At 45.5% G+C, this 27,052-nt stretch overlaps 1 long non-coding RNA gene across 1 annotated transcript; it reads left to right on the top strand.

Annotated features, from left to right (window-relative positions):
- Positions 1-1,808: 1,808 nt before the first annotated feature.
- On the top strand, positions 1,809-21,585 carry LOC142599228 (uncharacterized). Its single transcript, XR_012832850.1, has 3 exons — positions 1,809-3,168; positions 6,726-6,765; positions 21,443-21,585. It is a non-coding gene; the product is annotated as an uncharacterized LOC142599228 (long non-coding RNA).
- The last annotated feature ends 5,467 nt before the right edge of the window (positions 21,586-27,052 follow it).

Below are 27,052 nucleotides of genomic sequence, written 5' to 3'. Positions count from 1 at the left end.
TAGACATCCACCCTTTAGATATTTATAAGCATTGATAAGATCCCCTCTCAGTCTTCTCTTCTCCAGGCTAAACAGACCCAGCTCTCTCAGCCTTTCCTCATGAGAGAGATGCTCCAGTCCCCTAATCATCCTTGTAGCCCTCTGCTGGACTCTCTCCAGTAGTTCCCTGTCTGTCTTGAACTGGGGAGCCCAGAACTGGACACAGTACTCCAGATGGGGCCTCACCAGGGCAGAGTAGAGGGGGAGGATAACCTCCCTCAACCTGCTGGCCACATTCTTCTGAACCCACCCCAGGATACCATTGGCCTTCTTGGTCACAAGGGCACGTTGCTGGCTCATGGAGAGCTTGTTGTCCACCAGGACTCCCGGGTCCTTCTCTGCAGTGCTGCTTCCCAGCAGGTCAACCCCTAACCTGTACTGGTGCTTGGGGTTGTTCCTCCCTAGGTGCAGGACCCTACACTTGCCCTTATTGAATTTCGTATGGTTCCTCTTTGCCCAATTCTCTCGTCTTTCCAGATCTCGCTGAATGGCAGTGCAGCCTTCTGGTGTGTCGGCCGCTCCTCCCAGTTTACGATCATCGGCAAATTTGCTGAGGGAACGCTCTGTCCCCTCGTCCAGGTCATTGATGAATATGTTGAATAAGACCGGACTAAGTACTGACCCCTGGGGCACACCACTAGATACTGGCCTCCAACTAGACTCTGCACCACTTATCCCAACCCTCTGGGCCCTGCCATTCAGCCAGTTCTCTACCCACCTCACTGTCCACTCATCCAACCCACACTTCCTAAGCTTGCCTACGAGGATGTTATGGGAGACAGTGTCAAAAGCCTTGCTGCAGTCGAGGTAGACAACATCCGCTGCTCTCCCCTCATCCACCCAGGCAGTCATGCCATCATAGAAGGCTATCAGATTGGTCAGGAATGATTTCCCCTTGGTGAATAAACACCTTGCTAGCTACCAATACAGAGCACAGCACTACGATGACAATTAACTCCTTCTCAGCCAGACCCAATACAATGTGATTCTGGAATTTCTTTTTAGTAAACATATAAGATAGGCTTTTTCAAGAAGTGAGGAAAAAGGTGGAGGGGGTGTGTGTGGATTTTGTTGTTGTTGTGTGTTTGTGAAGAAAAAGCAGTAGAAATCAGATTTCATAGCATAATATTTCATAGAGTTCAAGATATAAGCTGGGGTGGGAATGCAGCCAAGAATTTGCTTCTGGGTTATTGCTGCTGACATCTCAAAGTAGAAATATAGTTATACTACAGTGTTATAACACTAGCTGGCTTAGAGAAGGGATGTAATAATTGCTTTATGAATCTAGAAGGATAGTATTTGACTCTTCTATTATTAGTGGCAAACTGTACTGATCTGGCAAAGCAAGGACCAAGATTCCTATGTTGAAGGAGACTTTGTAGAATTTCAGTGCTGCTGGGCTAATAAAATCACCAGTGTGCATAACTGAATACTAAAGCTTCCTCTTAGGGTTCACCTTGTGACATCTGCACTGCCACATCTCCTAAAGATCTGGGTTTGAAATACTTACTGTGTCAAAGCTTTACACTCTTTTACATGCTGCATTTTTGTATCATATTTGCACTAAAGTACTTACTACTCTTGATTTTAGATACCTGGCTATAACTCTTTAATATTAGCAGCATTCCATAGGAGTCTCCTATTAGTATGATAGCATTTGTCATAGCGGCTTACCAAGGTGGTGGATCACACAGAGACAGAAAATTCATGATACTGGTTTTCTGTGCTGTTCACTTTATTTTTCTAATATGACTTTCCCAAGTATATGATATCTGATGAAGGTTTTATAGTTAGAACAGAAAAGAACATTCTCTATGATAGTGAATGAGTGGGGGAAATAGTCTGAAAGATAGTTTCTCCATTAAGATTTAGTTAAGGTTTTGGTAGCGGAGGGGCTGCAGGGGTGGTTTCTGTGGGAAGAGACATGGGGCTGTCCTGTGCTGGACACAGCTAGTTCCAGCCAGCTTGTTGATGGACCCACAGCAGGCTGAAACTGAGCCAGTCAGCAAAGTTGGTGGCACCTCTGTGAAAACATTTAAGAAAGGACAAAAATGCCAGATGACGAGCAGAGGAGTGAGGGGGGGGAAAAAAGTGAGAAACAGTAGTATGAACACCAAAGTCAGAGAAGAAGGAGCAGGAAGAGGTTGTCCAGGCACCAGAGCAGATATTTCCCTGCAACCTGTGGAAGAGACCACACTGGAGCAGATACCACACTGGGGCCTGTGGAGGACCCCACACCAGAGCAGGCGGATATTTCCTTAAGTAACTGAGGCCTGTGGAAAACCCATGATACAGCAGATTTTTCCTGACAGGAACTGCAGCTTGTGGAGAGGACCTATGCTGGAGCAGGGGAAAAGTGTGAGGAGGAAGGAGCGGCAGAGGGGAACTGTTATGGACTGACTTAAATCCCCCGTTTCCCACCCCCTCTGTGTTGCTCGGGGTGTGGGGAAATAGAAGAGTCGGGAATGAAGGAGTGAAGTTGAGCCTGGGAAAAAGGGTGGGGAGAAGGAGTTGTTTTAATTTGTCTTTGTTTCTCACTATCCAAATCTATTTTAATTGGCAATAAATTAAAGGAATTTTCCTCAAGTCTGTTTTGCCTGTGACAGTAATTGGTAAGTGATCTTCCTGTCTTTATCTCGACCCATGAGCTTTTCCATCTTATTTTCTCCCCCTGTTCTGTTGAGGAGGGGGAGTGAGAGAGCAGCTGGGTGGGTGTGTGGCAGCTAGCCAAGGTCAACCCAGCAAAGTTATCTAGCACTGAGGGCAGCTATTAATTTTTCAGTGTGCTTAATTTAATAGATTATTGCAAAGAAAAAAAAAGTTTTCTGTGACAATTTAGCTGTTTAGATAAGTCTCAACATCCCAAAAGACTGTTTGTGATCATTGCAATGAAAAGGAAGGGCTATAACACTTCAGAAAGTGTATGTCATGTTTTGGTGTTTTCCTCGTTTCTAATTTCCACCGCCAAACCAGAGATTTTTCTAGATCAGTCACTCAATTTATGTAATTTTATTTTCTTACCATGTCTAGTCTCTATCTCCTGATTCCTCTCCACCCTGGGTTGCTGAACCAAGTAGGCAACATCATCAGGATGTCTGCAGTACAGCAGAGACCTCCACTAATAAAGAGGTAGTGCAATGTTTTTAAAAGCCATCATCTTGTCTGTATTGCTTATGCCTTTCTATTTTCTTTACCTCTTTGTACATGTGTAATCTCCTCTCTTGTACCAAAACAGCAACAAAAAGAAAAAACAGATTTGTCATTTTTCTTTTGTGCTTGCCTCCCTGCATAACATACTGTATCTAAGATCATTTGCGATGGCATTCCTTACTCTGTGTTTAGCCACAACAGCACTTGTTTAACAGGCTAGAGGGTACTGATTTATTGAGGAACAGCTGCCAATGTCACCTCTGTATTCAGGGCAAGAGGAACTAGCCCTCTTCCTTATCTCTGCAGAATATCTTGCCATAAAGAAAATAACATTTCTCAGCCAGGTGAATAGGCCCTTCCAGTGTAGTAATTTAATGCTACCTGCTATCTTATTGATGGGAAACTGACTCATAGGAACAAGTAAGTGATTTGTCAATAGCCTGCCATTGAATCACAGGCAGAACTGGAACTAGAATCTAGGAGTCCTGACTCTGGGCTCCTTGAAAGCAAGCTATACACTTCTTTTTTTTTTTTTTTTTTTTTTTTTCAAGGTCTGCACCTGGCAGGTTTCCACACTGCAGTAGTTCCACTGAGATGAGATGAGAAATGCTTCTCATCTCACTGATATGAGATGAGGATTTTTTTTTTTTCAAACTTCAATGTTAGATTTGTTAACAGAGAACTGTAAGCAAGTAGACACATTTGCTGATAGATAACTTGTGCTTAGCTATCAGCTAACAGCATGATATCTTCTACAAATGAATAAACCAGTCTACTGTAACCAGAAATATTGGTTGAAATTTAAACAAGACTTAGTTCATTCTTTCTTTTTTTTTTCTTTTTTATCATCTAGGACGATAAAAAGCTTGTAGCCTGTGTATATATATTAATTTAAAACTATGCTTGCATTTAGAAGGGGATGGAATCTTTCAGAAGACTTAGGGATTTTGTCCTTAATTTATCCTGCACCAAAGCCTTCAACAGTACTGGACTGTGTCATTACGATTTCATCTACAATATTCTTTAGCTTGCTAAAGTCTCTGGCTTTATTCAGTTTACAGATGTAGTTGCTTTGTGACAACGCTAAAGGCTGACAGTTGTTAGATATCATTAATCTTACTCAAAGGAAAAAACAAACAAGATGCTATCCATTTTAGTTTTCAATATGTGATCACATACAGTGTTAAAAGTGATAAACTTTCAGAGTAATTTCAGTCAGATGTGTTGTGGGGTGCTGGTTTTTTTTCCATGCAAATAAGCAGCACTGCATGGTTTAGTATCTCCCTTACAAAAATAATAATGACAAAGCCTCATAATTTTTGGGAAACACTTTTAGGTCTTAACAAAACCTTTATTTAAAATGTAAATTTTACAGTGTTCAGCTGATGGACAAAAACAGTAATTCAACATTAATTACCTATTTTTTATTACTCATGGATAAATAATTAAAAATTGATTCCCCTTTTTCAATAATGTTATCTAATATCTTGTTATTTAGTTTTATCAGTGTTTCTTGACATGGATAATGAATGAAATAATTGTCTGTGTTGATTCTTTGTAATAAAAACATTATTTTGATCTTAGTTTACACAGCTTTATCCTGAAATGAAATTTTATTGGCTAGTCAGATAACTGAATATCTGTCAAACCAGTAATTATATACTTAAAATTTGGTTAGGCCTCGAGTTTTTTTTTAAAAAAAATTATATGTATGCTTTGAAAAGGATACTTATGTGGATAAGCTGCCCCTGATTTTTTGGAAGTGTATGGTTGTTTTGTTCTCTAGGCCTGTCAGAATCCAGCTAATTGAATCTCTGCTAACATCACAGTAGCAGCAATTGCATGCAATTATTGAAGTGGATATAGGTGGCACAGTAAAAATAAAGTCATCGCAACAGATTGAACAGCCACTCCTGATTTGAAAATAAATGCTTGTGTCCTATCAGCACTTGATTTCCCTTAAGCATTTTGACGCCAGGCTGTCATTACTTAGTCACAAATTTCTCTCTGCTGCTATTTGAGAAGAATCATAGAATCATTTAGGTTGGAAAAGACCTTTAAGATCATTGAGTCCAATCGTAAACCTAACACTGCCAAATCCACCACAAGAGCTTTCATGGTTTTGCTGGACAACTCAGCAACTCTCTTTCATGAGGAAAGGCTAAGTATTTTAAGGTTCTCTAGGCTCTGTTTTCTGTTTCATGTGCCTTTTGTTTTTCTGCCACCAATTATTTTACAGTGAGAACAGTGTAGTAGGATGAAAAATATTACTTATTCCTTGCATCCTTGTAACAATAAATGGAAAAGACTCACTGGATTAGTCATTTACCTGTCACATAAGCATGCACTTCCCAAGTGATTGATTTGTCACAAGTGCACAGAACCTGATAAACTGCCTAACATAAAGGAAAACAACTTGGTATATATGTGAATATGTAAATGCAACTGAACCTCTTCTGAGACACTGGACTTTATCCTGATCATACATGGATCTTGGTTTTTTTTTTTTATATATATATATTGCTCCAAATGTAATGCATTGTAGAATGAGGTTCAGCTTTGTCAACATCTTGTAATGCTTGGCTTATCCAAAACTTTTATTTCAAAAAGATTTAATAGCAGCATATGCTTTAGTATACCTATTACCATGGGGTTTTTTTATACAAAGTTGTCTTTAGTAAATTCTCCCATATAGATATATTGTTGAATATAGCAAAATGGTGAGTCTCCCTGAAGTTATCATTTCTAGGTGTTTATATTGTTACCACAGAATCTTTCATAGAAAATTACATTTGGAAATGAGGTATTTTTTTAGTCTGTGCGTCTACAAATATAGGACGGACATTTTGGGGTTTTTTTTCTATTAGTCCACCTTTCATGAAAGTGAGACTTTATTTGATTTTTTACTTCATTAAACAAACACAGAAAAAATGCTTTACTTGCAGTTTTCATTGTCCAAATCGTGCATGTTTATATGTACTTTTGTGCTTGTTACAGCATAAACGTAATCAGTGTAGGACTGCTATTAAATGCATTTACTCCAGCAGATATAGGTGGCTACATAGCCTGTCAAGGACAATCCTAATAAGCAATTAAATTTGGTTCATAATTAACAGAGCAGGTCAATGCTTTTTGTCATGAACAGTAATAGTATTGGTCCATTTTAAATATCTCCATATGTATTTATTTGGAAAATGTCTTTGAGAGATTATGTATTTTCCTGTATTTCTGTTTGTTAAAGAGAGCACAGCACTAATTAGTAATCAGGAAGTATGTTGCCAAACACTAAGAGCTAATTCAAAATAATGTAGTGTGTTGCCTGCTTGATGAAGGTATTAATAGAATATACCATATTTAGGGATAATAACCCTCTAATAATTGGTCAGACTTTTAATTTAAAAGTAAATATTTTCCTAATAAACTCTCATCATCTTTTGCTAATAACTATTATTGTGATATCATTTTTATGGAGGAATTTTTAATGTGTATTTACGCATACTTTGTTCTGTTTGAAATCCTATTTGTCTTGATTACAGCCCAGAAAAAGCTTGGCTTCATTCCCAACATATGTTGAAGGTAAGATATATATTCATAAGATAATTTTTTTTTTCATTAATTGAAGAACTCAAATGTTTTTAATGTATAGAACCTATTTTTATGTGCCGAACACAAAACTTGCTAAGGTTGGATGAACTGATTTAGATTAAACTGTGTCCAACCTGGAACTTGAATTAAACCCTAGTAGGCTTTTTTGGAAGTTGAGTAAAATCTCTCTTATTTTGTCACATTTTATTGATGGCTCCTGCCACCTACCTACTGAGTTGTTATTGATATCATTTAAATCACTGATTTAAAAAAAAAAAAAATCACCATGGAATTCATAATGCATGTGAATGCGTGTGTAGAGAGTAATTTGTTGTCTGATAAGGAATAGAGGTTAGACAAAAGAGTCAAAATCTCCACAAAACTGAGATTTAATTGGCAGGCAAGTAGGAGGAAACTTGCCCTGATTTTCAGGTACTTATCCTCTGATTAAATAACCCTTATGCTTTATAGAATGGCAAAAAAAAACCCCAACAATGATGTCATATTTAATTTGGAATATCTTTGAATTCCTTGATTGCTTTACAGTGTACTGTCTTTAGACTGTAAATTTTTGCATTGGTTTAGTCTTTAAAAGTATATGTTGTATATTTTAGAACCTGTGACCAGATGAACTGGTGTAAATTACATAGATTGCTTTGAAACTAGCTGATGTTCGGAAATTCAAACCAATGAAGATGTGTCTCTGGTAGACAGCCCTCTCTCCGTCACAGACCATCTTAAAGTGTGTCCCTGCCCCTCAACAAATAAAAAAATCTCTTAGCAGTCTTTGAGATATTGGTCCAGTGGGCAGTTGCTTAAAACATTGAACACACTATTTTTATGCAGGTAATTGATAGTCTGAGAAAAGCTTTCACCTGCACTACACTTTTATTCACCAGATGATAATTTCATACTCTAACATAACCCTCCCAGTGGGATGGGGGAGAGAACTGAAAATGGAAAAAAAAAAACCCAAACTCGTGGGCTGAGATAAAGACAGTTTGATAGGACAGAAAAAGAAGATAATAATAACAACAACAACAATAATAAATATAAAAGTATATACAAAACAAGTGTTGAACAGCACAATTTCTCACCACCAGAAGTTGATGCTCCGCAAGACCCTGAGCTGCCCCGCCTCCCGGCCCACCCCCCCAGTTATATACGGAACATGACATCGTATGGCATTGGTCACTTTGGGTCAGCAGTCTTGGCTGTGTCCCCTCCCAGCTTCTTGGGCGCCCCCAGCCTTCTCGTTGGCAGGCCAGTATGAGAAACTGAAAAGTCCTTGACTGCTTGGCAACAACTAAAAACATCAGTGTGTTAGCGACATCATTCTCATCCTGAATCCAAAACACAGCACTATACCAGCTACTAGAAAGAAAATTAACTCTATCCCTGCTGAAACCAGGACAATGTATTAGAAACCATGGAAGCGCCTGAGAACAGTCACATAGGAATTAGGGCTTCTCCCCCTCAAAAGGTGGTGGGATCAATAGCCCAACTGAAGTGCATCTACACCAATGCACGCAGCATGGGTAACAAACAGGAGGAGCTGGAAGCTGCTGTGCAGCTGGAAAACTATGATATAGCTGCAATCACGGAAACATGGTGGGATGAATCACACGACTGGAGTGCTGCAATGGATGGCTATAAACTCTTCAGAAGGGATAGGCAAGGAAGGAGAGGTGGTGGGGTAGCCCTGTATGTTAAGGAGTGATTTGACTGTCTAAAGCTTGATGATGGTGATGAAAGGATCGAGTGTTTATGGGTAAGAATCAGGGGGAAGGCCAACAAGGCAGACATCGTGGTGGGAGTCTGTTATAGACCACCCAACCAGGATGAAGAGGCAGATGAAATAGTCTATAAGCACCTGGGAGAAGTCTCATGATCACTAGTCCTTCTTCTCCTGGGGGACTTTGACTTACCAAGTATCTGCTGGAAATACAATACAGCAGAGAGGAAACAGTCTAGGAGGTTCCTGGAGTATGTGGAAGATAACTTCCTGACACAGCTGGTGAGTGAGCCCACTAGGGAAGGCACCCTGCTGGACCTGTTGTTTGTGAACAGAGAAGGACTTGTGGGTGATGTGATGGTTGGAGGCTGGCTTAGGCATAGTGATCATGAAATGATAGTGTTTTCAATTCTCGGAGAAGTAAGGAGGGGGGTTAGCAGAACTGCTACCTTGGACTTCCGGAGGGCAGGCTTTGGCCTATTTAGGAGCCTGGTTGACAGAGTCCCTTGGGAGGCAGTTCTGAAGGGCAAAGGAGTCCAGGAAGGCTGGACATTCTTCAAGAAGGAAATCTTAAAGGCACAGGAGCAGGCCGTCCCTATGTGCCAAAAGATGGGCTGGTGGGGAAGACGACTGGCCTGGCTGAACTGAGAGCTTTGGCTGGACCTCAGGAAAAAAACAGAGTTTGTGACCTTTGGAAGAAGAGGCAGGCAACTCAGGAGGACTACAAAGATGTCATGAGGTTATGCAGGGAGAAAATTAGAAGGGCCAAAGCCCAACTAGAACTTAATCTGGCTACTGCTGTAAAAGACAATAAGAAATGTTTCTATAAATGCATTGGCAACAAAAGGAGGGCTAAGGAGAATCTCCAACCTTTATTGGATGCGGGGTGAAACATAGTGATAAAGGATGAGGAAAAGGCTGAGGTACCTAATGCCTTCTTTGCCGCAGTCTTTAATAGTAAGACCGGTTGTTCTCGGGGCACCCAGCCCCCTGAGCTGGAAGACAGGGATGGGGAGCAGAGTGAAGCCCCCATAATCCAAGGAGAAATGGTTAGCAACCTGCTACACCACTTAGACACACACAAGTCTATGGGGCCAGATGGGATCCACCCAAGGGTACTGAGGGAGCTGGAGGAAGTGCTCACCAAGCCACTGAATGGTCATGCCGCTGCTGAGTGCTGCCGTGCCAGACATTCTGGAATTTCAATATGAACTGGAGTCAAAGGCAGTCAAGTGATATGAAACAACTGATATCATAAATGGTTTTTTCTCAATCCCTTTGGTGGAAGAGTGCAGGCCACAGTTTGCTTTTACTTGGAGGAGTGTCCAGTACACCTGGAACCGACTGCCCCAGGGGTGGAAACACAGCCCCACCATTTGCCATGGACTGATCCAGAGTGCATTGGAACAGAGTGAAGCTCCGGAACTCCTGCAATACATTGATGACATCATCATATGGGGCAACACAGATGAAGAAGTCTCTGAGAAAGGGAAGAACATAGTCCAAATCTTTCTGAAAGCTGGTTTCACCATAAAGCGAAGTAAGGTCAAGGGACCTGCACAGGAGATTCAGTTTTTAGGAATAAAATGGCAAGATGGGCGCCATCAGATTCCAATGTATACAATCAACAAAATAACAGCTATGACTCTACAGACTAGCAAACAGGAAACACAAGCTTTCTTAGTCATTTTGGGTTTTTGGAGAATGCATATTCCAAATTGCAGTCTGATTGTAAGCCCTCTCTGTCAGGTTACCTGGAAGAAGAACGATTTCAAATCGGGCCCTGAGCAGTGACAAGCCTTTGAATAAATTAAACAGGAAACAGTTCATGCAGTAGCCATTGGGCCAGTCCGGGCAGGACCAGATGTTAAAAATGTGTTCTATACCGCAGCTGGGGAGAATGGCCCTACCTGGAGTCTCTGGCAGAAAGCACCAGGGGAGACTCGAGGTTGACCCCTGGGGTTTTGGAGTTGGGGATACAGAGGATCCGAGGCCCGCTACACTCCAGCTGAAAAGGAGATATTGGCAGCCTATGAAGGGGTTCGAGCTGCTTCAGAGGTGATTGGTACTGAAGCACAGCTCCTCCTGGCACCCCGACTGCCAGTGCTGGGCTGGGTGTTCAAAGGGAGGATCCCCTCTACACATCATGCTACTGATGCTACGTGGAGTAAGTGGGTTGCACTGATCACACAGCAGGCTGAGATAGGAAACCCCAATTGCCCAGGAATTCTGGAAGTGATCATGGACAGGCCAGAAGGCAAAGATTTCTGAATATTGCCAGAGGAGGAAGTGATGCATGCTGAAGAGGCCTCACTATATAATAATATACTAGAAAATGAGAAGCTATATGCCCTGTTCACTGATGGGTCCTGTCCTGTTGTAGGAAAACATCGGAGGTGGAAGGCTGCTGCGTTAAGTCTGACATGACTCGCAGAAGCTGCTGAAGGAGAAGGTGAATCGAGCCAGTTTGCAGAGGCAAAAGCCATCCAGCTGTCTTTAGATATTACAGATCTAGAAAAGTGACCAGTACTTTATACTGGATAATGCCCTGTGGGGGTGGTTAAATTAATGGAAGCAGAGCAACTGGCAGCGCAGAGGTAAACCCATCTGGGCTGCTAGATTGTGGAAAGATATTGCTGCCCAGCTAGACAACCTAATTGGAAAAGTATGTCACGTAGATGCCCACGTACCCAAGAGTTGGGCCACTGAGGAACATCAAAACAACCAGCAGGTGGATCAGGCTGCCAAGATTGAAGTGGCCCAGGTAGATCTGGACTGGCAACATAAGGGTGAATTATTTCTAGCTCGGTGGGCCCATGACACCTCAGGCCATCAAGGAAGAGATGCAACATATAGATGGGCTCGTGATCGAGGGGTGGACTTAACCATGGATGCCATCTCACAGGTCATCCATGAATGTGAAACATGCACTGCAGTCAAGCAAGCCAAGCGGGTAAAGCCTCTCTGGTATGGAGGAAGATGGCTGAAATATAAATATGGGGAAGCATGGCAAATCGACTACATCACGCTCCCACAAACCCACCAAGGCAAGCGCCATGTGCTTACAATGGTGCAAGCAACCACCGGATGGCTGGAAACATATCCCGTGCCCAATGTCACTGCCCAGAACACTATTCTGGGTCTTGAAAAGCAAGTCCTGTGGCAACATGGCACCCCAGAGAGAATTGAGTCAGATAACGGGACTCATTTGTGGAACAACCTCATAGACACCTGGGCCAAAGAGCATGGCATTGAGTGGGTGTATCACATCCCCTACCATGCACCAGCCTCTGGGAAAATTGAATGATACAATGGACTGCTAAAGCTAGCCCTGCCCAATCAAATCTTTTACGTACTGTAGAAGGAGATAAAGTCCCTGTAGTGGGCATGAAGAATATGTTGGGGAAGACAGTGTGGGTTACTCCTGCTTCGGGCAAAGGCAAACCCGTCCATTGGATTGGTTTTGCTCAAGGACCTGGGTGCACTTGGTGGGTAATGAGAAAAGATGGGACAGTCCAATGTGTACCTCAAAGGGATTTGATTTTGGGTGAGACTAGCCAATGATTTTAATTGTATGATGTTAATTGCTATATGATAATGCAGATCATCGTTATTATGTTTTCTATATGCCATAGTAATAGTATTACAGTAAGAATTATCTAGTTTAATAAAGAATGAACTTTGATGAAACTGAACAAAGTGCAGAGGTGATGAAAACCAGAACTGCCTTTAGCAATGACCACCCAGCAACTTCCTGAAGATTGAGGTCTCAACCCACAGAGTGTGAGCATGGACTGCACCAGATGCATCAGCTACAAGTTTTGGATGCAGCATGCAGCAATCCACCATCACACACCATCTTTCTGCCCTGAAAGACTGATCCATCCTGACAGACGGAGCCCAAAGTCATGGACTAAAGGAACTCAATGGAAATTTTGTGGACATTTATGAACAATTTACACACGTTTTACAGTGGCGGTCCATTGACTAAGAGAATAATATCTGTGTGTAGATATCTAAAGACAGAAAAAACCGTTGGTGATTAATTGCAACATCTTGGAAAATGTGGGACCTGGACATGACGTAGATGGTGTGGAATAAGGGGTGGATACTGTCATGGTTTCGGCAGGGATAGAGGTAATTTTCCTGCTGACAGCTGGTGTAGTGCTGTGTTTTGGGTTTAGGATGAGAATAATCTTGATAACACACTGATGTTTCTAGTTGTTGCCAAGTAGTCAAGGACTTTTCAGCTTCTCATACTGCCCTGGTAACGAGAAGGCGAGGGGCACCCAAGAAACTGGGAGGGGAACATGGCCAGGACAGCTGACCCAAACTGACCAAAGAGATATTCCATACCATACAATGTCATGTCCTGTTTCTAACCAGGCAGCCGGGGGCCTTGCGTTTGCAGCTGGGGGCCTGTCACCAATCACCTCCTTATTTTCCATGTGCCTGAGCATAGTCTCCAGGAGGATCTGCTCCACGATCTTGCCAGGCACAGAGGTGAGACTGACCGGCCTGTAGTTCCCTGGATCTTCCTTTTTTCCCTTCTTAAAAATGGGGGTTATGTTTCCCCTTTTCCAGTCAATGGGAACTTCACCGGACTGCCACAACTTCTCAAATATGATGGAGAGTAGCTTAGCCACTTTGTTCGCCAGTTCCCTCAGGACTCGCGGATGCATCTCATGAGGTCCCATGGACTCGTGCACCTTCAGGTTCCTTAGATATTCTTGAACCTGATCTTCTCCTACAGTGGGCGGTTTTTCATTCTCCCAGTCCCCGCCTTTGCCTTCTGTGACTTATGAGGTGTAGCTTGAGCGCTTGCCAGTGAAGACTGAGGCAAAAAAGTCATTGAGCACCTCAGCCTTCCCAATGTCCTGGGTAACTAGTTTCATTCCGGAGGGGGCCCACATCTTCTCTAGTCTTCCATTTATCACCAACATACCTATAGAGGCTTTTCTTGTTGCCCTTGATGTCCCTGGCCAGATTTAATTCTATCAGGACTTTAGCTTTCCAAACCTGAAGTCTCTTTTGTTCGCTTTTGTACTATACATTGTAGCTTCATCGCCACCCACATGGAAGAGCAGTTAATGGGTAATGGTCCGAGGGCTGTACCAGGCTAGGAGTTTTCCTAGTTATGTCCTTAACTCAGGCCTCAGGGAGGCAGTAGACTGCTCTAATAAGAGGGTCTTTCCGGCATATCGGACCTTCTGTTCCCTTCAGAAGGGAGTCCCCTACAACTATAACCCGCCTTTTCTTCTTCGTGGAGGTGGTTGTGATACAGAGGGTAGGCCTTTCTGACCTTGGCGACACCTCTGGTGTAGATGGACCGTCATCCATGTCCTCCTTTGACTGGCCTTCCACATCCAGAGCCTCATACCTGTTGTACAGAGGCACCTGGGAGGGTGAGGTGGCCAAGGAGGAGGTTCACCTGCCACCCGGAGTGGGGACTTGCCTCCATTCACCCCTTCCTTTTAAGCTACTGCCTTCATCCTGGCAGGGGGAGGATACAGGGTCCCCTTCGTCTTGGGTTTTGTCCGGTGTCTGTCCCTGTTTCTGTCTCAGGGAGGGCAGAGCATGGCTCCACCAGTCTATCTCTCTCTCAGCATCCCTGATACTCCTTAACCTTTCTACTTTCTCTCATAGCTCTGCCACCAGGCTGAGTAGATAGTCCACCTGGTCACACCTCACACAGCCGTTCTCACTACTGCCATCCATTCCCAGTGACAGGCTCTGGCATTCCCTGCAGCCTGAGACCTGGATGGCTGCATGTTTTCCTGGGAAGCTCTTCAGCTTCTTAGTGAATGATTTTCTAATATTTCATAAAACTAATGTAATGGAGGTCCCAGTTGAGTGGAGATTAGCAAATGTGACGCTCATCTACAAGAAGGGCCGGAAGGAGGATCCAGGGAACTACAGGCCTGTCAGTCTGACCTCGGTGCTGGGGAAGGTTATAGAGCAGAGCATCTTGAATGCCATCACGTGGCCCGTACAGGACAACCAGGTGATCAGGCCCAGTCAGCATGGGTCCTGCTTGCCTAACCTGATCTCCTTCTATGACAGGATCACCCACTTAGTGGATGAGGGAAAGGCTGTGGATGTTGTCTACCTTTATTGGATGTGGGGTGAAACATAGTGATAAAGGATGAGGAAAAGGCTGAGGTACCTAATGCCTTCTTTGCCTCAGTCTTTAATAGTAAGACCGGTTGTTCTCGGGGCACCCAGCCCCCTGAGCTGGAAGACAGGGATGGGGAGCAGAGTGAAGCCCCCATAATCCAAGGAGAAATGGTTAGCAACCTGCTACACCACTTAGACACACACAAGTCTATGGGGCCAGATGGGATCCACCCAAGGGTACTGAGGGAGCTGGAGGAAGTGCTCACCAAGCCACTGCTCCCATTTCTCAGCAGTCCTGGCTAACCAGGGAGATCCCAGTTGACTGGAGGTTAGCAAATGTGACGCCCATTTGAAGAATGGGCATGAATGAAGAAGGGGCATGAATGAAGAAGGGTCGGAAGGAAGATCCAGGGAACTACAGGCCTGTCAGTCTGACCTCGGTGCTGGGGAAGGTTATAGAGCAGAGCATCTTGAATGCCATCACGTGGCCCGTACAGGACAACCAGGTGATCAGGCCCAGTCAGCATGGGTCCTGCTTGCCTAACCTGATCTCCTTCTATGACAGGATCACCCACTTAGTGGATGAGGGAAAGGCTGTGGATGTTGTCTACCTAGACTTTAGTAAAGCCTTTGACAACATTTCCCACAGCATTGTCCTGGAGAAACCGGCTGATCTTGGCTTGGATGGATGTACTCTTCACTGGGCAAAAAACTGACTGGATGGCTGGGTCCAAAGAGCTGTGGTGAATGGCATTTTGCTACATATTGGTATATCTGACATACATATACATATTTTGGTATATCTGACACCAGTCCCTAGACACTCTCAGCCTTATATGCTACAGTTTCCCAGGCACTGCGACCTTGCAAGGTTCCACTCCCCCAAAGGCCCCAAATGCTCCATCAGGTGTTTGTGAAGTCTCACGTAGCTCCCCCTTAACCACCAGTGCAATCCAGACGTCCCTCATGGTGCTGTCTGTAACTTTGGGCAGCTTCTCACTCTGTTACCTGTCATGCCCAGCAATTTCTCATGTCACGGCCAATAGCTTTCCACATCCTGTTCAATTAGCTGAACCTTGGGCCACAGCCTAATCAGTGGCCTAATCATTTGCCTGCAGCCCTAACAATATAAATTCCATTCCTTTGGGTTTCATTCTTGAAAGTGACTAGTGACCATAATTACTTTCATTTTTTGGTTGTCCATTTATGTAGTATCTGAACAGATTGAGCACACTCAAGGTACCTCAAACTTAGTAGTCATAAACTTTCATCTATAAAGAAGCCATAAATTGGGAAAGCTTCATGATAATGTTTGTGTATGTACTCATATCTGTGTGTATATTATGAGTGTGATTAAGATTTAGCTCTAGCTACTAATATTTTATTAACTTTATAATGCCATATTGTTTTGGGCGTAAAGTTCTCAGTCTTCATTAATATCATCTTTGGGAATTAGATGAAAATTGGAATTTTTGTGTTATGTTCAACTTCAGGCTTTATCACTTATTAAATCTCAGGCTAACTCTTGAGTTGACTAAAAACTCTGTTCTAAAAGGATCAGGTTTTGTTCCTAGCAAAATAGAGAGCAAAACCAGTTTATACTTCTTGATAACATAGAGACATTTTTACCAATTCTCTCAAATTCTCTCAAATGATGAGTATCTGTACATTTTCACTGGCCTTGAATGTAGATCTTTTTTCTTACTCGTAGCAAACCCAAGAAACTTCTTGCATAAACCTTCCTTTTTGTCAGATCATTGGAATTTTAACATATATAGAGAAAAGCCCTGTCTTCTGCAGATATAATCCCCAAACACCTGAAAACCTGTATATTATACCTGTTTCTGTGTATTGACTTGTTAGGTGATAAATACCTCATTGACTTTTAACTTTACACAGAAGCTGATGAGAGCTGAATTCATTAAGTATTGTATTGGTTTTGCGTGGCAAGGTTTTGGTAGCGGGGGCGGGGCTACAGGGGTGGCTTCAGCGAGAAGCTACTAGAAGCTTCCCTTAGGTCTGACAGAGCCAACGCCAGCCGGCTCCAAGATGGACCCGCTGCTGGCCAAGGCCGAGCCAATCAGCGACAGTGGTAGTGCCTCTGTGATAACATATTTAAGAAAGGAAAAAAAAACCAACAAAACCCTAGCTTTTGCAGCCAGAGTGAGAAGATGTGAGAAACATTTGCAGACACCAAGGTCAGTGAAGAAGGAGAGGGAGGAGGTGCTCCAGGTGCCGGAGCAGAGATTCCCCTGCAGCCCGTGGTGAAGACCATGGTGAGGCAGGCTGTCCCCCTGCAGCCCATGGAGCTGCTCACAGCTTGGACAGGCAAATGCTTTGCTGGGCAAAAAAACTGGCTGGATGGCCAGGCCCAAAGAGTTGTGGTGAATGGAGTTAAATCCAATTGGTGGCTGGTCACAAGTAGTGTTCTCTAGGGCTCGGTATTGGGGCCAGTTCTGTTTAATATCTTTATCAGTGATCTGGATGAGAGGATTGATTGCACCCTCCATAAGTTTGCAGATGACACCAAGTACTGTGTGAGAGTGTTGATCTGCTTGAGGGTAGGAAGGCTCTGCAGAGGGATCTGGACAGGCTGGATCGATGGGCCGAGGCCAATTGTATGAGATTCAACAAGGCTAATTGCCTGGTCCTGCACTCGGGTCACAATGACGCCATGCGACGCTACAGGCTTGGGGAAGAGTGGCTGGAAAGCTGCCTGGAGGAAAAGGACCTGGGGGTGCTGGTCAATAGCCTGCTGAATATGAGCCAGCAGTGTGCCCAGGTGGCCAAGGTGGCCAACAGCATCCTGGCTTGTATCAGGAATAGTGTGGCCAGCAGGAGTAGGGAAGTGATTGTGCCCCTGTACTCGGCTCTGGTGAGGCCACACCTTGAATACTGTGTTCTGTTTTGGACCCCTCAGTACAAGAAGGACATTGAGGTGCTGGAGCGTGTCCAGAGAAGGACAACGAAGCTGGTCAAGGGACTGGAGCACAAGGCTTATGAGGAGGGGCTGAGGGAACTGGGGTTGTTTAGCCTGGAGAAGAGGAGGCTGAGGGGAGTCCTGATCGCTCTCTACAACTACCTGAAAGGAGGTTGTGGTGAGGTGGGTGTAGGTCTCTTTTCCCAAGTAACGAGTGATAGGATGAGACGAAACAGCCTCAAGTTGTGTCAGGGGAGGTTTAGATTGGATATTAGGAAAAATTTCTTCACTGAAAGGGTTATCAAGCATTGGAACAGGCTGCCCAGGGAAGCAGTTGAGTCACCATCCCTGGAGGTATTTAAAAGACGTGTAGATGTTGCACTTAGAGATGTGGTTTAGTGGTGGACTTGGCAGTGTTAGGTTAATGATTGAACTCGATGATCTTAAAGGTCTTTTCCAACCTAAGTGATTCTATGATTCTATAACCACAGTCATGCTTTGACAGACACCCATAGAAAAAAAACGTGTGGCAACGATAGCTGTTCCATGGGGGGGGGTGTGTGTGTGTGTGTCTGTAATGAGAGTTATCCCCTTCCTTGAACAAGTATGTATACAGTCCCTCCCCATTCCCATGTTAATACTACTTATGTTTCAATTTATGATTAGTGAATCAGTGCATGAAACTGCAAGGTCAATTTTTCCTCTAGAGCATCTAGAATCATAGAATGGTTTGGGTTGGAAAGGACCTCAAAGATCGATCATCTAGTTCCAACCCCCCTGCCATGGGCAGGGATACCCTCCACTAGACCACATTGCCCAAAGCCTCATCCAACCTGGCCTTAAACACTTCCAGGGATGGGGCATCCACAACCTCTCTGGGCAACCTGTGCCAATGCCTCACCACCCTCACAGTGAAGAATTTCTTCCTAACATCTAATCTAAATCGACCCTCCTTCAGATTAAGGCCATTGCCCCTTGTCCTGTCACTACACTCCCTGATAAACAGTCCCTCACCATCTTTCCTGGAGGCCCCCTTCAGGTACTAGAAGGCCCCAATTAGATCTCCCCGGAGCCGCCTTTTCTCCAGGTTGAACAATCCCAACTCTCTCAGCCTGTCCTCATAGGAGAGGTGCTCCAGCCCTCTGATCAGCTTCGTGGCCCTCCTCTGGACTCGCTCCAACAGCTCCATGTCTCTCTTGTACTGGGGCCCCCAGAGCTGGATGCAGTACTCCAGGTGGGGTGTCACAAGAGCAGAGTAGAGGGGCAGGATCACCTCCCTCGACCTGCTGGTCACACCTCTTTTGATGCAGCCCAGGACACGGTTGGCTTTCTGGGCTGCAAGTGCGCGTTGCCAGCTCATGTTGAGCTGCTCATCAATCAATACCCCCAAGTCCTTCTCCTCAGGGCTGCTCTCAATCCATTCTCCACCCAGCCTGTATTTGTCCTCGGGCTTGCGCCGACCCACGTGCAGGACCTTGCGCTTGGCCTTGTTGACCTTCATGCGGTTCGCACGGGCCCACCTCTCCAGCCTGTCAAGGTCCCTCTGGATGGCATCCCTTCCCTCCAGCGTGTCAACCACACCGCACAGCTTGGTGTCGTCGGCAAACTTGCTGAGGGCGCACCATACATCTATGGTGTATATATTTATTTTTGCAGATTTAAAGTACTCGTTCCTAGTTTTTTATATAACCAAAAGCTCATCTGCACACACACAAAGGACCAGAGAGGCAATGGCAGGTGTGGGAACCCAAATAATACCCTGCCCCAGTTACTCCAAGGCCCATCACAGGAGCTATCAGCCCATCAAAGGCCTATCTCCACAAGACCAGAGGAGCACAGAAGCACTAAGGCCGGCAGGGGAACCCAAATTACAGACTCTGAGGAAGGGATCTCCTGTCCAGGTCTTTTCTAGGACTCTCCCAGGAGAGCCTCAGCCCCAGTCTCCAGGTATGAAACCCATCACCATGAGTCATCTGAGGAAGCTCTCCAGATAACCTTTCGGACTAAGAGTGGTTGCTGCCTAGGAGTGGGAAACATTATGGGATGCAGGGGAAAAGCATCTTGGAGTCACACAGAACTTATTATGGAATGTTTAGAGGAACCACCAAAGGCAGGGAAATGGAGGGATTCAAGTAGGTTTAGGGAGGAATAAATGTGGGAAAATAGAGGGATAAGGGGATAAAAAGGGCTGGTTGAGTGTAAATAGTTGGCTGGTCAGTATGCTTGTCTGGCCATGCCCTGCACCTGATCAGCTCGGTCTGTCCTATCTTATTAAATTCCTTTCTGACTCTCTTCCTGGGTGAGGGAGGGCTCTCTATTTTGTGTGCATGTGTGTGTGTATGGGGGTCTGAGTGCCACCAACTGGAGTCAAACCAGAGGTTGGAGGGTCTGGGTGCCAGCAACTCGAGTGAGAGCAGGTGTGCAAGTGAATGTGTGAGTGCTAGCAAAAGTCAAGCCTGACTCGCCAGTGAGTAGGTGAAATAGCCTGGGAGCCGGGGGGGGTGTGTGTGTGTGTGTGTGTGTGTCTAAGGGCAAGAACACAGGAGGAATTGGCTACCAGAGGGACCAGGAGTGTCCTGGCTATGGAGAATGATGGGGAACAGAGATTCCACCTGCAGCCCGTGGAGGACCCCATGCCGGAGCAGGTGGAGGCACCTGAAGGAGGCTGTGGCCCTGTGGGAAACCCATGCTGGAGCAAGCTCCTGGCAGCACCTGTGGACCCATGGAGAGAGGGGCCCACGCCGGAGCAGGTTTGCTGGCAGGACTTGTGACCCCGTGGGGGACCCATGCTGGAGCAGTTTGCTCCTGAAGGTCTGCACCCCATGGGAGAGACCCACGCTGGAGCAGTTCGTGAAGGACTGCAGCCCGTGGGAAGGACTCACCTTGGAAAAGTTTGTGGAGGACTGTCTCCCGTGGAAGGGACCCCACGCTGGAGCAGGGGAAGTGTGAGGAGTCCTGCCCCTGAGGAGGAAGGAGCGGCAGAAACAATGTGTGATGAACTGACCGCAACCCCCATTCCCTGTCCCCCTGTGCCGCTGTGGGGGAGGAGGTAGAAAGTTGGGAGTAAAGTTAAGCTTGGGAAGAAGGGAGTGGTGGGGGGAGGTGTTTTAAGATTTGATTTTATTTCTCATTACTCTACTCTGTTTTGCTTGATAATAAATTAGATTAAGTTTTTCTAAGTTGAGTCTGTTTTGCCCGTGATGGTAATTGGTGAACAATCTCTCCCTGTCCTTATCTCGACCCACGAGCCTTTCGTTATATTTTCTCTCCCCTGTCCAGCTGAGAAGGGAGAGTGATAGAGTGGCTTTGGTGGGCACCTGGCCTCTAGCCAGGGTCAACCCACCACAAGTATCTTGCAGAACTAAGTAGCTTTTTCCTAACGCAAGAGCCCTTGCTCTGTATATTTACCATCAAAATCTTTTTCTTTAACACCTCCCCCACCCCACTCCACCCCAATACTCTTGTTGGGAACAAGTGTGATTTTGATAATATTGATCTCCTCTATCATGGGAGGGTGTGTGTATGTATCATAATTGTAAAGTACTCTTGAGGAGATTCCACTGCCTATTAGAAGTGCTGAGAGAACAATTTAAGTATTCTTGTTTCTATGTAAGAACAAAACTAAAGAGGTTATTTTGCTCTAGAGTGATCCCTGCCTTATAGGAGAATGATGTGTTGTGAGAATTTGAATTCGCAATTAGTTTCTGCTGGAGAGATGTTGAGAAGACGTGCTCAGTGTTTTTTATGCCGTTTTTAAAAGTATTGGTTGTCATGCCATCATGCTCAAGTGAAGTAGTTCAGAGGAGCATTTACAGATCTTAGGTACAGGCTGAAGTAGTCAGGATATTATTGTTTTTACCATGGTTTAATGTGATTTCCCCTCCCTGTATTTCTAGTTCCTGGACCTTGTGATCCTGAAGACTTGATTGATGGAATAATTTTTGCTGCCAATTACCTTGGCTCCACTCAACTCCTTTCTGAGAAAACTCCCTCCAAGAATGTGAGAATGATGCAGGCACAAGAGGCTGTCAGCAGAATCAAGGTGAGGGATGACTCTTGCTGTTTCTCAAGTTGGTGTTTTAAAGCTGCAGATGTGAACTTCTTGTACACTTAAGTCTTCTCATGCTGGGTTATCTGTGATTTCAGAAACATTAAGTGACTAATCTTTCTTTTGGCAAGATAAACCACTTATTTAATGCTGCTTTTGGAACAAGAGTGAAAGGAAAAAAAGTTCCAGATAATTCTAATTTGTACAGTACAATTTCTGCTCTATTCTGTTAGCCAAAAATCCATAATTGTCAGGGCAGGCCCAAAATGAGAGACAAAGACATACGATTCAAAGGCTCTAGGCAAGTAATAGCTCAAAGAGTCTGAGCTCTGCCTGCTAGCCAGTTTTATTAGCTCTCCTGATAACAAACCAAGGGCAGATGTAGACATACTATTTACAAAACATCATCTCCTTTTAACAGATACAAACATAAACCTGACACCATTCCCTCCTCTCACCAAGTGTGTGCCCCCACACCCTCCAGTGGACCTGGCTTACCACGATAATGGACACAAAAAGCCTGAAACTTAGCTGGGGTATGCACCTCTGACACAGACTCCCAGGAATGGTCCTCTGGGCCATACCCTGCCCAATCAATCAGATACTGCATGGTACCTGTGGTGGGTTGACCCTGGCTGAGGGCCAGGTGCCCACCAGAGCCGCTCTGTCACTCCCCTCTTTCATTAGACAGGGGAGAAAAGGTACAATGAAAAAAAAACTTATGGGTCGAGATAAGGACAGGGAGAGATCATTCTCTAATTATCATCACGAGCAAAACAGACCGAACTTAGAGAGGGAATTCATCTTATTTATTACTAAGCAAAACAGAGTAGAGGAATGAGAAATAAAGCCAAATCTTAAAAACACCTCCCCCCACCCCTCCCATCTTCCCGGGCTCAACTTCACTCCCGGCTTCAACCTCCGCCCCCCCCAGCGGCACAGGGGGACGGGGAGTGGGGGTTACGGTCAGTTCATCACGCGGTGTTTCTGCCGCTTCTTCATCCTCAGGGGGAGGACTCATCGTTCCCCCGCTCCAGCATGGGGTCCTTCTCACGGGAGACAGTCCTTCACGACCTTCTCCAACGTGAGTCTCATCCACGGGGTGCAGACCTTCAGGAGCAAACTGCTCCAGCGTGGGTCCCCCACGGGGTCACAAGTCCTGTCAGCAAACCTGCTCTGGCGTGGGCTCCTCTCTCCACGGATCCACAGGTCCTGCCAGGAGCTTGCTCCAGCGCGGGCTTCCCACAGGGCCACAGCCTCCTTCAGGTGCCTCCACCTGCTCCGGCGTGGGGTCCTCCATGGGCTGCAGGTGGAATCGCTACACCCCCTCATCCTCCCTCCATGGGCTGCAGGGGGACAGCCTGCTTCACCATGGTCTTCACCACGGGCTGCAGGGGAATCTTGCTCCGGCGCCTGGAGCACCTCCTCCCCCTCCTTCTGCACTGACCTTGGTGTCTGCAGAGTTTCTTACATCTTCTCACTCCTCTCTCTGGCTGCAAAAGCGCTCTCTAACTGTTTTTTCCTCTTTCTTAAATATGTTATCACAGAGGCGCTGATTGGCTTGGCCTTGGCCAGCGGCGGGTCCGTCTTGGAGCCGGCTGGCATTGGCTCTATCAGACACAGGGGAAGCTTCTAGCAGCTTCTCACAGAGCCACCCCTGTAGCCCCCCCGCTACCAAAACCTTGCCACGCAAAACCAACACAGTACCCTAGGATATCCTGGAATCCAAAATATCCCAGATGTGATATTCTCTCTGGCCCTGGACTGTAATTGGAGGCAGAGGTCAAGGTTGCCACTAGAAGGGATCTGTGTGAATGGGTTTTAACGGGGAGATGTGAACAACAGGGTGAATTTTGAGAGCATGTGGAAGCTGCGGACAAAACACTACCAGGCCAAGATAACGGTAGTCTAAATAAGAAAAAAAAATGCACTCAATGAACATGTTCACCAGACAACCGAACATAGTCCCCAACTGCAAAGTCTAGTGCTGGTCACCAACATCTATCTGCATAGTCTTTGTAAGCAGCCTTTGCTTTTTCTAGCTGCTCTTGAAGAAGCAAATGTATATGCCACAACCGCTCCAGGGAGCCCGCTCAAGGGAGTCCTCAGAGGTGTAAAAGTCAGTTCTTCACTGGCCGAGGAGGGAGACAAGGATGCTTAGCATAGAATTACCAAGGGAATTCTCTTATTCTCTTATTTTAGCTATGCACACAGGGGTGCCCCAGTCTAATGCATGGAGGACCCCAATACAAAGGAAAGCAGGGTTTATATATGTTACAATACACTTGTGTAGACCAATCAAATTATTTATGTTAAGGGTGGGCTAATCAGTTACTATTGCTTGCATAATCAGTATGTAATTGTCCCATGCAGGATCAGTACATGCTTGTCCCATGCAGGTGGTGTGGATGTATGGTCAGTGGCATGTTCATCTTCATTGGTCTAAACCAATGTCCCATGCAGGTGTGTGTGTGTGAGTTATACTGGATTCCGGTCAATTGTGGTTCTGGCCGTGGTTATATGCCTGGGGATTTTTTGAAAGGTAAATCTTCTATTGTTTTATTGTGAGTATGGAGTGTTCTCAGCCGGTGAGAGCCAGCTTAGGTTGGGTCTTCAGGTCACATCAACCCTGAGTTAAAAGATCATAGTCTCAGGTAGTGTTCATACTTCTAAGGAAGTCATATTGCAGTTAGCATCTTGCCTTTCACAGAGGAAACCCCCCTGGACAGCCTCTGGAGTAGTGGGATAGTCATGGGGATGAAAACCATACTGCACATAAAAAGGGGTTTGCTGCGTGGAAGAGTGGACCTGCTGTTATAGGCAAATTCTGCCAATGGTAACACAGAGACCCAGTCATCCTGATGGTAATTAATATAATAATGGAGATACTGCTGCAGGATCTGGTTCACCCACTCTGTCTGACCATTAGACTGTGGGTGATACAGGTAGGAAAGACAGAGTTGCACCCCCAGCAGGCCCATAAGCTGCATCCAGAACTGGGCAGTGAACTGGGCCCCTTGATCCATCACCATGCTATCCATCAGGCCATGGCAGCAAAACGCATGCTGCAAAACCAAACGTACAGTCTGAGGGGCTGTGGGCAGCTTCTTTAGTAGAACAAAAATAGCAGCCTTTGTAAACAAGTCCACCACCACAAGCACCTCTGTTTGCCCCTGAGACAGGCAAGTTCACAATAAAATCCGTTGAGATAATTCACCATGGACACTCAGGAGTTGGTAAGGGATGTAGTAGACCCTGCAGCCTCTGTGTCAGTTTCTTGGCCTGGGCATTGACATTGCAAGCAAGAACATAGCTCTTGACATCTGCATGCACAATAGGCCACCAGTACATCTGCATGACTCGATGCAGTCTTTCGATGACCACCATGCCCTGCTGTCAGCATGTGATGACAGTGCTGAAGGGACTGTGTGTGCAGTGGGCCAGCAGGGATATATGGCTGCTCATTATGATACAGACAACCATCCTTCTCCTGCAGATTCTGTGAAGTGTCCCCTGCCTGAAACTGCATGACCAAAGAATCACCAACCGTTGCCCAATGCACAGAACATAAAAAGGCATGAGCCAACATGGATGCAACAAAATTTTGCAGAGAGAAAAAATTACAGGGGAGTGGATCTGCTCAGCAGCTCCTGCTGGGGCTTCCTGACATGACAGGGTATCCACCCTACCATTCTGTTTGCCCAGTCCATAGGTGATATTAAACGGAAACTGAGAGCAAAGTTGTCCAAGTCAATGGGGGAGAGAGGCACTTCAGGTTTCTAAAACATTCCAGATTTCAATAGTCAGTCAGTACCAAAGCAGGCTCAGCAGGGTCCACGAGAAGGTACCTCCACTCAGCAAACACCTCGTGGATGGCCAACAACTCTCCCGGATATAATTCCTCTCTGCAGCAGTCAACTGGCAGAAGAAATAGGCACAAGGACGAAGCTGTCCATCCAATGGACCACGTTGAGAAAGCACAACCCCAATGGCATGGACGGAAGCATCCACCTCCAATACAAAAGGATGACTGGTATCTGGGTGGGCCAAAACCTGGGCTGTCGTAAATGCCTGCTTCAAGTCATCAAAGGCCCCCTGAACCTCAGGTGTCCACTAAAAAGGGACATGCTTACAAGTCAGTGCTGTGAGCAGAGCAACCTTTTGAGCAAAATTCCAAATAAAATACTGATAAAAATTGGCAAAGCTCAAAAAGCACTGCATGTCAGACACCATTGAGGGAGCCTGCCAATGAAGAACAGTGTCAATCTTCATGTCTATGCTCACGCCTCAGGTCTCACTGAATACCCCGAGACATCCATACACTGTTAGAAGGCGGCACGCTTCTCCAGCTTGGCCTAAAGGCGATGGCGGTAAAGGTGGGAGAGAACCTCCCAAACATGAACAACATGTTCCTCCCATGGGGATAAGTAAACTAAAATGTCCTCCAGAAATGCAATGACATAACTGTCCAACAAATCACAGAAGACATCATTCACAAAGCGCTGAAAGGTGGCACAGGCACTACACAGGTCAACAGGCATCACACGGTACTCAAAATGGCTGTGCTTGCAAACAAAGGCAGTTTTCCACTCATCTCCCTGATGAACACAAATAAGATTATAAGCCCCTCTCAGATAGAATCATAGAATCATAGAATCATAGATCCTCCTTCTGGGCCTTCTTCAAATGGGCATCACATTTGCTAACCTCCAGTCAACTGGGATCTCCCTGGTTAGCCAGGACTGCTGAGAAATGGGAGCAGTGGCTTGGTGAGCACTTCCTCCAGCTCCCTCAGTACCCTTGGGTGGATCCCATCTGGCCCCATAGACTTGTGTGTGTCTAAGTGGTGTGGCAGGTTGCTAACCATTTCTCCTTGGATTATGGGGGCTTCACTCTGCTCCCCATCCCTGTCTTCCAGCTCAGGGGGCTGGGTGCCCCGAGAACAACCGGTCTTACTATTAAAGACTGAGGCAAAGAAGGCATTAGGTACCTCAGCCTTTTCCTCATCCTTTATCACTATGTTTCACCCCACATCCAATAAAGGTAGACAACATCCACAGCCTTTCCCTCATCCACTAAGTGGGTGATCCTGTCATAGAAGGAGATCAGGTTAGGCAAGCAGGACCCATGCTGACTGGGCCTGATCACCTGGTTGTCCTGTACGGGCCACGTGATGGCATTCAAGATGCTCTGCTCTATAACCTTCCCCAGCACCGAGGTCAGACTGACAGGCCTGTAGTTCCCTGGATCCTCCTTCCGGCCCTTCTTGTAGATGAGCGTCACATTTGCTAATCTCCACTCAACTGGGACCTCCATTACATTAGTTTTATGAAATATTAGAAAATCATTCACTAAGAAGCTGAAGAGCTTCCCAGGAAAACATGCAGCCATCCAGGTCTCAGGCTGCAGGGAATGCCAGAGCCTGTCACTGGGAATGGATGGCAGTAGTGAGAACGGC

This window comes from Balearica regulorum, chromosome W (assembly GCF_011004875.1).
Source record: "Balearica regulorum gibbericeps isolate bBalReg1 chromosome W, bBalReg1.pri, whole genome shotgun sequence".
In the NCBI taxonomy this organism is placed as follows: Eukaryota; Metazoa; Chordata; class Aves; order Gruiformes; family Gruidae; genus Balearica; species Balearica regulorum.
This window is presented reverse-complemented; position numbering and strand designations above follow the sequence as displayed.